This window comes from Passer montanus, unplaced genomic scaffold, assembly GCF_014805655.1.
Source record: "Passer montanus isolate IOZ18808 unplaced genomic scaffold, ASM1480565v1 scaffold103, whole genome shotgun sequence".
Lineage (NCBI taxonomy): Eukaryota > Metazoa > Chordata > Aves > Passeriformes > Passeridae > Passer > Passer montanus.
In genome coordinates, this window is record NW_024356838.1 from 1174008 (window position 1) to 1186297 (window position 12290).

At 34.9% G+C, this 12290-nt stretch overlaps 1 protein-coding gene across 1 annotated transcript in view; it reads left to right on the forward strand.

Annotated features, from left to right (window-relative positions):
• The first annotated feature begins 11122 nt into the window (after nucleotides 1–11122).
• Nucleotides 11123–12290, forward strand: part of SLC35A3 (solute carrier family 35 member A3) — a 41631-nt gene continuing 40463 nt past the window's right edge. Inside the window, 5 exon segments of the mRNA XM_039717922.1 lie at nucleotides 11123–11143; nucleotides 11480–11521; nucleotides 11624–11662; nucleotides 12055–12096; nucleotides 12198–12236. The gene's annotated coding sequence lies outside the window, so the exon portion shown is untranslated.

Here is a 12290-nt window from a genome sequence, read left to right on the forward strand (position 1 = left end):
GGGTGGATCTGCAGCTTATTTTGGCAGCAGTGGTTGTGGACAAGTAAGATTTTCTCTCCAAACTATTTGAAAACTAGACCCCGCTTTCTTTGCAATACTAACATGTTTTTAATAATTTTATACTTTTTGTAGTTTGAAATCTATTGTTTTCATTGTTACATGAACTTATCTATCACAGAGGTCAAGAAAGGTAGCTATTGTTGGCCATTGTAATGAATATGAAATGGCTGCTCCCATTCAGAGTTACATATGGAAAACAAATAAGCGATTAATCTGTCTGCTTAATGAGCAGACAGATTAATTTTAAAAGTCTTTGCTTTGGAATTTTTGGATGTTGCTCCATTTATTTTCTATAGAAAAGAACAGGAATAGAGAGTGGCTCAAATGGAGCAATAACTACATTAGTAGTTTTCATCCTGGTTCCATTTCAACTTGTCTATGTCTATAGTGGTGTAAAAACAATGTATTCAGTGATGAGATCCCAGGGGAAAGGATTATGGATGAGGCCAATAGTAAATCTACATTTAAATAAATATATTGAGCAAAGCAACCAGAATGAAAGATAATCATAGATAAAGACATTTTTAAGTAGTATTTAGCAGAAATGTTATGATTCATGTAAGTTAGACATGAATGGAAATGCCTCCAAAAGCATCATAAGAGCAGTACAAGGACACCATTACCAGCAATGGAAGTGATAAACACTGAAGAATGTGTTATTTCCACCAAGCTGTGTCACAGGTTGACTTATCAAGAGAAGACCTGTACTGTAATATGGGAGGGTCACAACAAGGGTAGAACCATTTCTGTGTATGTACCTCATCCTCTTATCACAAAATGTACCCAGAACAGGCAAATGAATGGCTCTGAGCAGAAACTTTGCCTAAAACTCATGGTGGTGAATCTAGCAAAAGATTGATGGCCACATTTACATAGAAGGTCACCCAACAGTAACAGTTACTTCCAAAAAAAACCCACAAACATCTTTACCAATCAAGTGGAGATCAAGAGATCATCCCAATCAAGGGATGATACAGAGATACATCAATTACCAACCTACCGCTTTCCATGTGGCTCACAAGTATTCCTTTGATCATCTGTTTGAATGTGTCTTGATGCTTGTGTGGGGGTATGAGAGTGGCAGAGGGTAAAGCCACACACTTAAAAGGTTAAATAAAATTAAACTCACTTTCTGTAAAGTTAGATGTTGAATTTTGTAACACTAATTCTCACATAGGAAATTGTAAGGAAACTACTTTGCAAGAAAAATGGCATTTACTTTTTTGTCTGGTTGGTTTTTGACAGGGTGTCTCCTATGATAGCAATCCTTGCCACCAGGTAAATGGGCTTTCTTCTCTTATTTTAAGATGCATACAAAATTATTTTTTGCCACTAACTCATTAGTCCCAAATTCAGGTTCATATTGCGAAAATCCATATAATCTTACAAATTTTGAGATCAGAACTCACTCTCTTCCTATACACAGGAGTATCACAGGGACTTTGGAGCCTTTTCTGCCCCTTTTTCCTAGCATTATGTTTTGAAATGTCTAATTCTATGGGACATTAAGGACAGATTCTGGAAAAAGTCTGCTGCAGAGTTGCCTAACTGGTGACTTAAATCAGGGCTAGAGCTCAGCAACCTCTCTTTTCCTATCAAAAAGCCAGAAAATATTTTAGAACTTCGCTTGAAGTCCCTGAAAAAAAGTTTGTGCAGTGAACTATAGATAGCCACATGTGTATTTGTTGCAAGTTCAGGTTTTAGAACTCTACAAACCACTATCCTAAAAGACGTCACCTATGTTTAAAGAAGTCATCTCTGTGATGTTAAAAATTAGGCAGAAAATGGCAACAAATTATTTCCTTTTTATTCACAATTCTTCTTTTGATTCTTACTGAGTTTTCATAAGAAACAGAAAAATTTGATAGATTGCTTCAACAAACACTGTGTTTTAGCAATATATACTATATTTATAAATATGCAAACAGCATAGATGTTGCTATGATGCATTATTATTATGTGGTCAGAATGTACAATGCATTGTATGTAATATATTATAACTTGGTATAATTATATATTTAATAGGCATATATTTTATAACAGCTTTTTTTTTTAAGAGAACCTATTTCTTTTTAAGACCAAAGAGAATGCTTAAATTTTGTTCTGAAATCTTCTAGAACATTGAAAGATTATACTTTTCATTTCATTTTTCTTTGTTATGAATGAAGCCTTAGTCCCATTTTAGTGAATGGCAAATATCCAACTCACTTAAATAATTCAGTATTTCACTATTCTTATTATGTACTTTTGGCACTAATACTTCTAGAAATATCTCTTCTGATTCACTGGAAGGAGTTACATTCCTCTTTGGAAGAGGGCACATTGAAATATACTGAGTGTTTTATTTAAAACCTTTTCCTCAAGGCCACTGTCTGTCAGAGGTCACAGCTTCCTGTATGATAATGCTACCAAGAGAATTTATATAAATTCATTCCATTTGTATAAATTAGGTTTTCTACAGGAGAAAAAAACAAGATACATTCTCTAGAAAGTGTTCATAATGGAGCTCATGCATGCACTAGAAATTACTTAAATGTTTGAGGTTCCTTGATTTATGTCTCATCTAGTATTTACCATTGCATTATTGGCAATCTGTGCTCATTACATTAAAAATTATATTCATATTTTATATCTGCCTCTACTTCTTACTCTTCCTAAGCAAGTATCATAGCTTTATCAAAAATATTCCATGGTCAAACAGTGGGTGTCTAAAGCCTTTTTGTCTGATTTACAGGGTGGATCACAGGGTGGATCACAGGGTGGTCAGGTAAGTAGATCTTCACTATCCATTGGTAAAAATGTTTCAAGCAATTCTAATCCACAGCACAGTTTTCTTACACATGGGGATATAGACTCTTGCAGAGTCTCTCCATGTCCAGTCTGTAACTCATTCTCTGCAAACATATTTTTTTATGAGCCCTGAAATTCCGCTTATGTAAAAGTGGAAGTTACACAGAATTTTCATAGAACTCAGCTACCTAGGTCAGCTGTACTCACTCAGATAAAATTCAGCTCTCCAGCATTATGACTGCTGCTGTTTTGTTTTCACAGGGTGATTCGTACTCCTCACAAAACTATGGTGGTAGCCAAGTAAGTATTGCCTCCCACCAAGGTTTTATTATGGTTTTAATTTCAGTAATGACTGATCAATATCTGACCGGCAATATGGTAATGTAAATTCTAATTATTTTCTTGTTGTTTTAGCAGGGTGGATCATCATCTTCCCAGAATTATGGTGACAACCAGGTAGGCAGACCTTGATTTTCTCCTGGTAAGAATTTTTATAATGTTTGATAATTTATCCACATATCTTGAAAATTGTATTTGTTCAAAGGAATCCTAGGCAATTGTTTATTCCAGCTTTACAGCCTCTGAACCAAATCACAGTTTCCTCTGAAGCAGAGTTTATATTTGTTTGTTTTACAGGATGGATCCTACTCACAAAACTATGGTGGTGGCCAAGTAAGTAATACTCTATTTCACTGCTTATACATCACTCCATATAAACTTTAGCCTCTGCTCAAAATCAGGTTTTCTATATTGTAGCTTTCTCCAGTTTTGACTGGGTTTTCTGTTTGTTTTAAAGGGTGGATCCTCCTCAGACACCTATTATGATAATCAGGTAAGTAGTTCTTTCTTTCTCCTAGTTACATAATATTTGTAGTCCCTGCATCAATTTTGTAGTCCCTATATCAACTCAAAGATCTAATAAAACATAATTATTTCTGTGCTCTTCTTGGTTTGGATTTGTTTTGTTGGGTTTTTTTTTTTTCTTTACTGAAGATTGGAAAATTCCCTGTCAGCCACTATTGCAGCTATGGATTTGGCTCCTTTTTCTCTTATAAAGATCCTAATTTAATTTAATTCTGCTTCTTTTTTGCATGAGCATCTCTTCTCTCTGGTAGAGTAAACATGAAAGTGTATTTTTAGCAATTCATTTTTGTGAAGAAATAACTGATATCTGATGTCCTTCTAGGAGTCACAAGATTCCTCATATGATAATAATCCCAATGCTTGTGATGATGTGAGTATGCTTTCTCTAATATATTTTTATCACAATGTTTTTTACGTAGATGAGAAAATATTGCTCTACTATATGCAGTCTTTGGAGCAAAATGATCCAGAAAGAATGCTGAGTTTCCACACTAACAGCTGTTTCAGCAACTGTCTCTTCTCTTGCTGAAAATTGTCATATATATGTTTACAGATGAATAAAAATACTTCAATGGCTTTGCAATAACAGATATTTTCCTCAAAATCTAAGGGTACATTTTACATTAATTACAAAAAAATAAAAACAACCTGCAATAAAATCTTTAAGTAGATACAATGAATGCAAGAAGAAGGGAGAGATATTCCACTGCTTTTCATGTTACATTTGTACTAATCTAAGGTTGTTATTACAATGACTTTCAGACTGCAATGGTAGAATTTCAAACTAATTTAGACAAGACTGTGGAGAAGGGGAGCAATAAGTCATTTTGTAATGGGAGCAACAAGTAATTTTTGTTATGTCTGTATACAGTATCAGAAACAATTTGTTTTCTTTAAGCTTGTTTTATTTAAATAATTCTTTTAAAAAGGAAATCATGTATTCTTTTCCAGAATGACACTACCTACAGTTCCAATAACCAGGTAAGTACTTTGTGTGTTCTGTAGTGTTCAAATTCTAATGATTAATGACAATGTTAGTAATGAAACACTTCTATATTAGACCTGTGGACCTTTAGTATATGATTGCTTTATACTACCCTTCAAAAAGTTAATTATTTCTCTATACTCAAGGCTGCTGCACAATTACTTCAAATGGCACAATACTTCTAAGAATATATGCTAATACATTTTGTTCTTAATATGTCCACTTTGACCAGATAATTTGGGAATTCATCACCTGTGTACATGAGGCAGGTAGCCATATCAAGCTTTTTGCAGTCATTCAGATTTAATGTCACTTACATGCTGTTGTTGTAAAGTAACATTTATGCTTGGTATTCCCCAGTATTACTCTGTCAAGACTTTCCATCTGTCCTACAAGCAGAAACAGTGATTACCATGAATAGATTGTGACAAGCAAATACACTGTTGTGTAAATAATTTATGTGTAAATAAATTACATTTTCTCTACTTGTTTCTGTTCATAGAAAAGCTTTTTCCATCTGTCACAGCCTCCTTTTGTTTTACTGCCATCTAGAGTAACCTTCTGTCATCAGCTACTTGCTTTTTCAGTTCTCAGCCATTCACTACTCTGCTTCGTTGTTGTCCCTATTTTTCCTCTATAGCACTTAAGTACTGCATCAAAAGTATTCTAGAACGTACAGAGGCCTTCTGAAAACATCTTTTGTTTTGGCTTGTATTTACCTTGAATTCATTGCACCAGGTCCAATTCAAAATGTTCTGAAAAAAAAATTCCTTCAGCAGCAAGTCCTGTTTAGGAGCCTCCTCACTTCCTCCTTTGTACATGAAACATGTTAGTATTCCCTTGGTTATCTCTCTCCAGTCTGGATGGCTGGACTGCTTTGTAAAAGAGAAAAGAGTTGGCATCTAAACCCTTTCACAAAGAAGGATGGGGAATGTGAAAAAAAAAAAAAAGAGGGAGAAAAGGGATCCTTATACAGATATACAGATTGCATACTAAACTACAGTGGTTCAACTGAGGGAAACTCCCCCAAGCAGGAACTTCTGTTGAAAAAGATAAACTGAAAACAGATAAAGAATATGCTTTTAAAGAATCTTAATGCTAATAAAACAAAATCTCTGGACATCTTCCTTTTCCAAACATCACCCTGACAAGTAGTAGGTTTTTGTTAAAGTATTTCATGTAGACAAGTACAGCTGTAAAGTACTAACAGGCTTGTGGCTCCTTTGCAGCGTTCTGGTTGTACAAAGAAGAAAGTTGTTGCCCGAGTAAGTAACACCTTTTTTCTTTTAATTTTTGTCTGTTTGTAGGATTTTAGTCCTAACTATACCTAATCTGTCTTAATTATACCTAACTTTTCCCTAATTATGTTTATAGTAGTCAATATCTTCCTACATAAGGGAAAAGTAAAATAAAATTAGTTGGGTATTTGTTCTTTGGATGAGTCTCTTTAGAGAAAATATATATATGAAAAAAACCCAAAACATTTAAATTATGCTTTGAAGTATAGGGTAGCTCGAATTCCTGTTCTTCATTAAGCACATACTTTGATCCAAGTTAAAGTTAAAATTAAATGAGTATCATACAAACAAAGGAGAGCTAACATTGTAGCTGAAGAAAGATAGAATAATAAGTAAGGAATAATATTTCCTATTTTATTATGTTCATAATAGGAGATACAGATATCTGTACTGTACAGTTGCAAGTCAGACTCAGTAGTAGCTTTATAAAAATTATGTGCAAATAGTCTTTTATTTTATAATAATGCATTCCTACATAATGTACAAAATAACGGGTCTAGTGCTCTTCTAAACAAATAATAAGGAAAGAAAAAAGATCTATCTCTGATCAAGGAATTTTCATCTCCTCATTGTAAATGTTATTATTTTTTTACAGGACACATCACATGTTTTAAGCAAAAGAGCCTATGATGAACAGGTAAACCATTCCTGTCCCTTTTTCTGACCAACTGCTGGTAGTAGTAAGTTTATGTTTCCTTGTGTACTACCTACAAAAAAAGAAGGATCTAGTGTCCACAAAGAACAACTAATTCTCTTTAGGGTTAGTTATTTCTTTCCAAATACAACAATGTATTTTATTTTATTACCTCTACAGATGTGTGTCTTTTTTTTTTTCTTCACAGAATGCATCTTCTTCAAATAGCAGCCACTCTGACATGCAGGTAATAATGTAGTGTCAACTGCATGATATCAAGGGAATTCCTGATAAATTATATTTCATTTTCAAAGTTTGGTTCCAGTATTTTTTTGTGCTGAAGGATGCTATTTTGATTTGACAGCATTTTCCTTATGAGGTTATAATTTCACACAGTTGTAAATAGTGATATTAGGCTCAGAAAATACTGTTTTTTCTGTTCCTTCAACCCACTAAGAAGGTAAGAATTGCAGGTGTTTCTTTACATAACATTTTGTAAAATTAATTTGAAAAACACAAACTTTATAATTTCAGATTCTTGTTTTAGAAACATTCTTGCAGTCTTCATTGTAATGGCCATATATATAATTCTTTCATTTTGTATTTGGTAAGAAGGTACATTTTAGGGATTACTTCTGTTACAAAAGTAGGTCCAACTTTCATATTCTGTAGGATATACAGAATATATGCTTCAGCAGTGTTTATATTAGAGAATTATGTGAAATTTAACTGATCCAGAGTAGCACCTTGTTCTGGTTTTCTTAGTATCTTGGTTTGGTACCCATCCCAGGGGTCTGAAATCCTGCTGCACCCAGCATTAAGTAGATTTTACAGTAGCATACTCCTCTGTCTCAGAGAGTTTGGAGTTTAATTCAGTATTGCAGACAGATCTCAGAAATCTGGAAGGTAAAGGTTTCCTTAATTAGTTTCTCTAATGCCCATTCCCTGAGAATTGTATCAAGTCACTTAATTAGGTTTCATGCTAATTTATGTTTTCACAAAAATTCAACAGGTGCAGGGAAGTAATAGAGTTTGTAATAGCATTTCTCATTACATAGTTTAATACTTTAGATGCTTTAATAAAATATAATTGTTTTCTTCACAGGGTGGATCATTTATTGCGACCAGCGGATCAAGTAATCAGGTCAGGATTTTCTTTATTTTTAACTGGTCTTGTTCAGATAGTTTCCTATTAAATGAATTAAAATCAGAAATCAGAGTTTAAGTAGTCTTACGTGGAAGATTTGTGGAGTTGTCCATTAATTTGTAAATGAAGTGGCCCTATTCATATCAAATTTATCAGAAATGGCTCTCTGAAATCACTTTTTAGCACTGTTTCAACATAACATGTGTTTTACTGGTGATAGCACAATGGGATACTCCTGACTACCTTATACTTCTCTCCTGCTGAGACATCTGTCATTGGGACATCCCACTGGGAGAGGCACTACCAGTCTGACTTCCAAAGCAAACATTAACAGCACACATCTGTCCCCTCATTTGTTCTAGGTACAGCAAAGGTCATACCTTCTCTGTAGTCCCACAGACTTTCTTCCCTTAAATAGTTTTGCATCTGAAATAAGATTTTATTTTTAATTTCTACAATTTCCACAAAGCAATAATTCTTCCCTTTTTTTTTTAATATTTGTAGGGTGGTTGCATTTGTCCTGATGGAAGCAGTGGTCACACACAGGTAATTGTATTTCTGAGTTTATACTTCCTTCTTCTGTGACAAAAAAACCCCAAATTTGTTAAACATTTCAAAATATAATCTCTTAAATCAACATTTAAACTGTTCTTTCCCTGTAAAGAGAATAACGGAAATTTCAATGTCAGTTGCACTGAATAAACTTTTCTCTTAGGTAATGCCTCTGGGCCAGGAAAAAGGCCAAGAAAGGTGCTTATGTGGGCATTATAGACTAGCTCTACCAGGCTTCTGGTTTTTAAAGTCACCTTGGATTGTAAAGTAACCTGTCTTCTATCAGGATACATATTTCTGAATCTTTTATTGAAGGTGTATTTACATAAACCCATTTGAAAGGTGTAGTATTTTTTTAGTTTTCAATTTCAACAAGAAGAATTTTATGAATTAATCTTTCTGTACAACTTAAACAAATTGTATAAAAAAGTTACTGCTTTCTGAACTTAACTTCATTAACTTAAAATATAGCAACAGAAATTTTGCTCAGATACAATACCACCTCTTTCATATAATTGAGGCTAAGCAGTAACCATGGTTTACATGCTTTAAAATATAAATTAGTCCACTAAAATAAATAATACTGAAACTTCATTGAGGAAAAAAATCCTTTTATTTGTTGTGTGATTGTACAAAAATCCATTTATAAGGAAAAAGGTGGAGATCTTTATGCAAGTTTTTTCATTCTAATAAACATTTTACTTTGCATGCTTTAATTGTTGCAAAATAGGTTTTTAACAGAAATCTAGCACAGCTTGCTTGAGGAGTGTGTATTTAGTTCCTATCAACAAGAAATTTTCAACATGAAGAAAATAAAATGTCAAACTAGGACAGATGAGAAAACTGTCTCTCAATGCAGTTGTGTCAACTTGGATACACAAGAGACTTATTTTCCAATTTGTAATCGATCAGCTGATCAAATTAATTTATGATAAATTATGTAGCAGTAGATTTGATCTTTGCTTTCATGGTCTTAACTTCATTTTCTGTCCAGGGCCCTCTACATGTGGCAGCTACAGTTCTTACAGTAGTGTGTGAACAGATTGGCCATGACAGGTTATATGCTAATAATAGTAAAAAAGCAAGCTCTAGGTAGTTGTATACATACAAATAAACTACCATTCATAAATCATAAATAAAAGACAGAGTGATCTGCTTCCTAGGGCAGTGGTTACAGCAGCAAGCCTGACAGAGGTCAAGAAGCATTTGGACAATGCTCTCAGGCACATGGTGTGACTCTTGGGTTGGTCCTCTGCAGGACCAGAAGTTTAACCTGATAATCCTCTTGGGTCCCTTCCAACTCAGTTTTTTTCTGATTCCTTGAAGATTCTTCAGTAAAATAGAAAAATTCTTGCAAAAAGCATTCTTCTAAATTTAAAAGCTGTGAGTTACACTAAAGTCTCTTCAAATCTGGACAGTATTATAAATTAAGAGTCAGAGCTATACATACTTAAACCAGCTTGTTTCAAAGGAAAAATGGGTTTGTGCATGTGGATCCCCAAATTCATCACACTGCAATTATTTTGCTTTTTCTCCAAGCTTCATTTAAAGACAAGATCTTAGCCTACAAATAGTCTCAGAGGAAGCATTCTAACCATAGAATAATGCTTCCCCTCTTTTTATATAAAGAGGAAATGACAGTTATAGTGAATGTAGGAGCTAGTAAATAGTCTTCTCCTTTAAGTCGTGAGCTGAGAAACATCCTCTCCTAAATAATCTTTACTCTTTGGAAGTCCAGTATTCTGGCAGTTTTTAAAATGGCCATCAAGGTCATGATCATATATAAAAACATAGAGTCTGCAAGTTACAACATAGAATTCTGCCATTAGAAAAAGTAAAACTAAATGTTAATACTACTTTCAAATCTTTTACCCTGAACAGGAAATAACAGAACCTGCTACAGGTTTCCTTATCTCTAAAAAAAGTATGAACCAGTATTCTCTTTTAGTCGTTACTGTAAAGTTTTATTTGAAAGAATAGACATTCACAGTAGACTCATTGATGTAAATGTCTGTTTGCAAGCAAATAGCTAGTCTGTGTTTTCATTTCAGGGAGCCCCAGGTTCTTCATACAACACATATTCTGGTAACCAGGTAAACATTCAGATAAAATGCCCTATTCAGAAACTCCATCTAAAACCTTCCCTGAAGGAGTAGCCAGATATAAACCAGTAACCCATTCTGTCTTCTGCACAGGGAGGGCCTTACTTCTATCCTGGAGGAGCCTATGGACAGGTAGTAGTTCTTCCTCCCTCACCAGGATAATAAAGACTCCATCCTCCTGGTCCCTTCATGCCCAGTATTGTGGGTGCTATGATATATTAAATTATAGACCTGACTGTTATCCCTAAGAGCAGAAAAATTAAATCCACCCTGTGTAGCCTGATGGTGAGAAGCTTGACAGAGAACAGTACAGAATGGTCTCTGCAGTTTCTTTGCAGAATTCAAGTTTCAGCAGGCCAAGAAAATTGCTGCCAGAAGATTTCTTCCAATTTAAAAAGAATGGCTTTGAGTTTTACTTAGGCATATAAAATTCCTTCAAAACTGGGAGAAAGGGTATAGTGTGAACCACATGTGCAGGTATTTAAACTCTCATCTTCAAGAAAATAGCTGCTCTGTGTTTTTCTTTCAGGGTGACCCAGGTTCTTCCCACAGTTCTTACTCTGGCAACCAGGTAAATATTCTGGTCACTGCGCCTGCTCAGGAGCAGCCTAGAAGTATTCTTGGAGAGAACATTCAACTACAAACCAGTAAATTTCTATGTTTTCTCTGCAGGGAGGGCCTTCCTACTATTCTGGTGGATCTTATGGACAAGTAGGTGCTCTTTCTTCTTTGTAGAGATAACAGACTTCTACCTTCATTCCTGTATTTCCCATGTAGTGGCTGCTGCGAAATATAACACCCAAGAGCTGAGTCTATCACAACACCTAATAATTGTATTACCTGTCTGTACCTTACAATATGAAATCTGACAGAGAAAGACTAAATTGTGCTTCGAGCTTCCATGGAATGATCTTTCATCTAACTAAAAAATTAGTGATAAGAAGCCCCTTCTTGTTTAAGAGTATTGGCCTGGATTGAGTTTTGGATACATTGGTATTTACACCATCCTGTTTGCAAGTAAATTGCCAGTCTGTGTTTTCATTTCAGAGAGCCCCAGGTTCTTCATACAACACATATTCTGGTAACCAGGTAAACATTCAGATAAAATGCCCTATTCAGAAACTCCATCTAAAACCTTCCCTGAAGGAGTAGCCAGATATAAACCAGTAACCCATTCTGTCTTCTGCACAGGGAGGGCCTTACTTCTATCCTGGAGGAGCCTATGGACAGGTAGTAGTTCTTCCTCCCTCACCAGGATAATAAAGACTCCATCCTCCTGGTCCCTTCATGCCCAGTATTGTGGGTGCTATGATATATTAAATTACAGACCTGACCTGTTATCCCTAAGAGCAGAAAAATTAAATCCACCCTGTGTAGCCTGATGGTGAGAAGCTTGACAGAGAACAGTAAAAAACGGTTTCGTTGCAGTTTCGTTGCAGAATTCAAGTCTCAGCAAATTGCTACCAGAAAATTTCTTCCAATTTAAAAAGAATGGCTTTGAGTTTTACTTAGGCATATAAAAATTACTTCAAAACTGGGAGAAAGGGTATAGTGTGAACCACATGTGCAGGTATTTAAACTCTCATCTTCAAGAAAATAGCTGCTCTGTGTTTTTCTTTCAGGGTGACCCAGGTTCTTCCCACAGTTCTTACTCTGGCAACCAGGTAAATATTCTGGTCACTGTGCCTGTTCAGGAGCAGCCTAGAAGTATTCTTGGAGAGAACATTCAACTACAAACCAGTAAATTTCTATGTTTTCTCTGCAGGGAGGGCCTTCCTACTATTCTGGTGGATCTTATGGACAGGTAGGTGCCCCTCTTTGTAGAGATAACAGACTTCTTTTATTTTCCTCCTCTTCT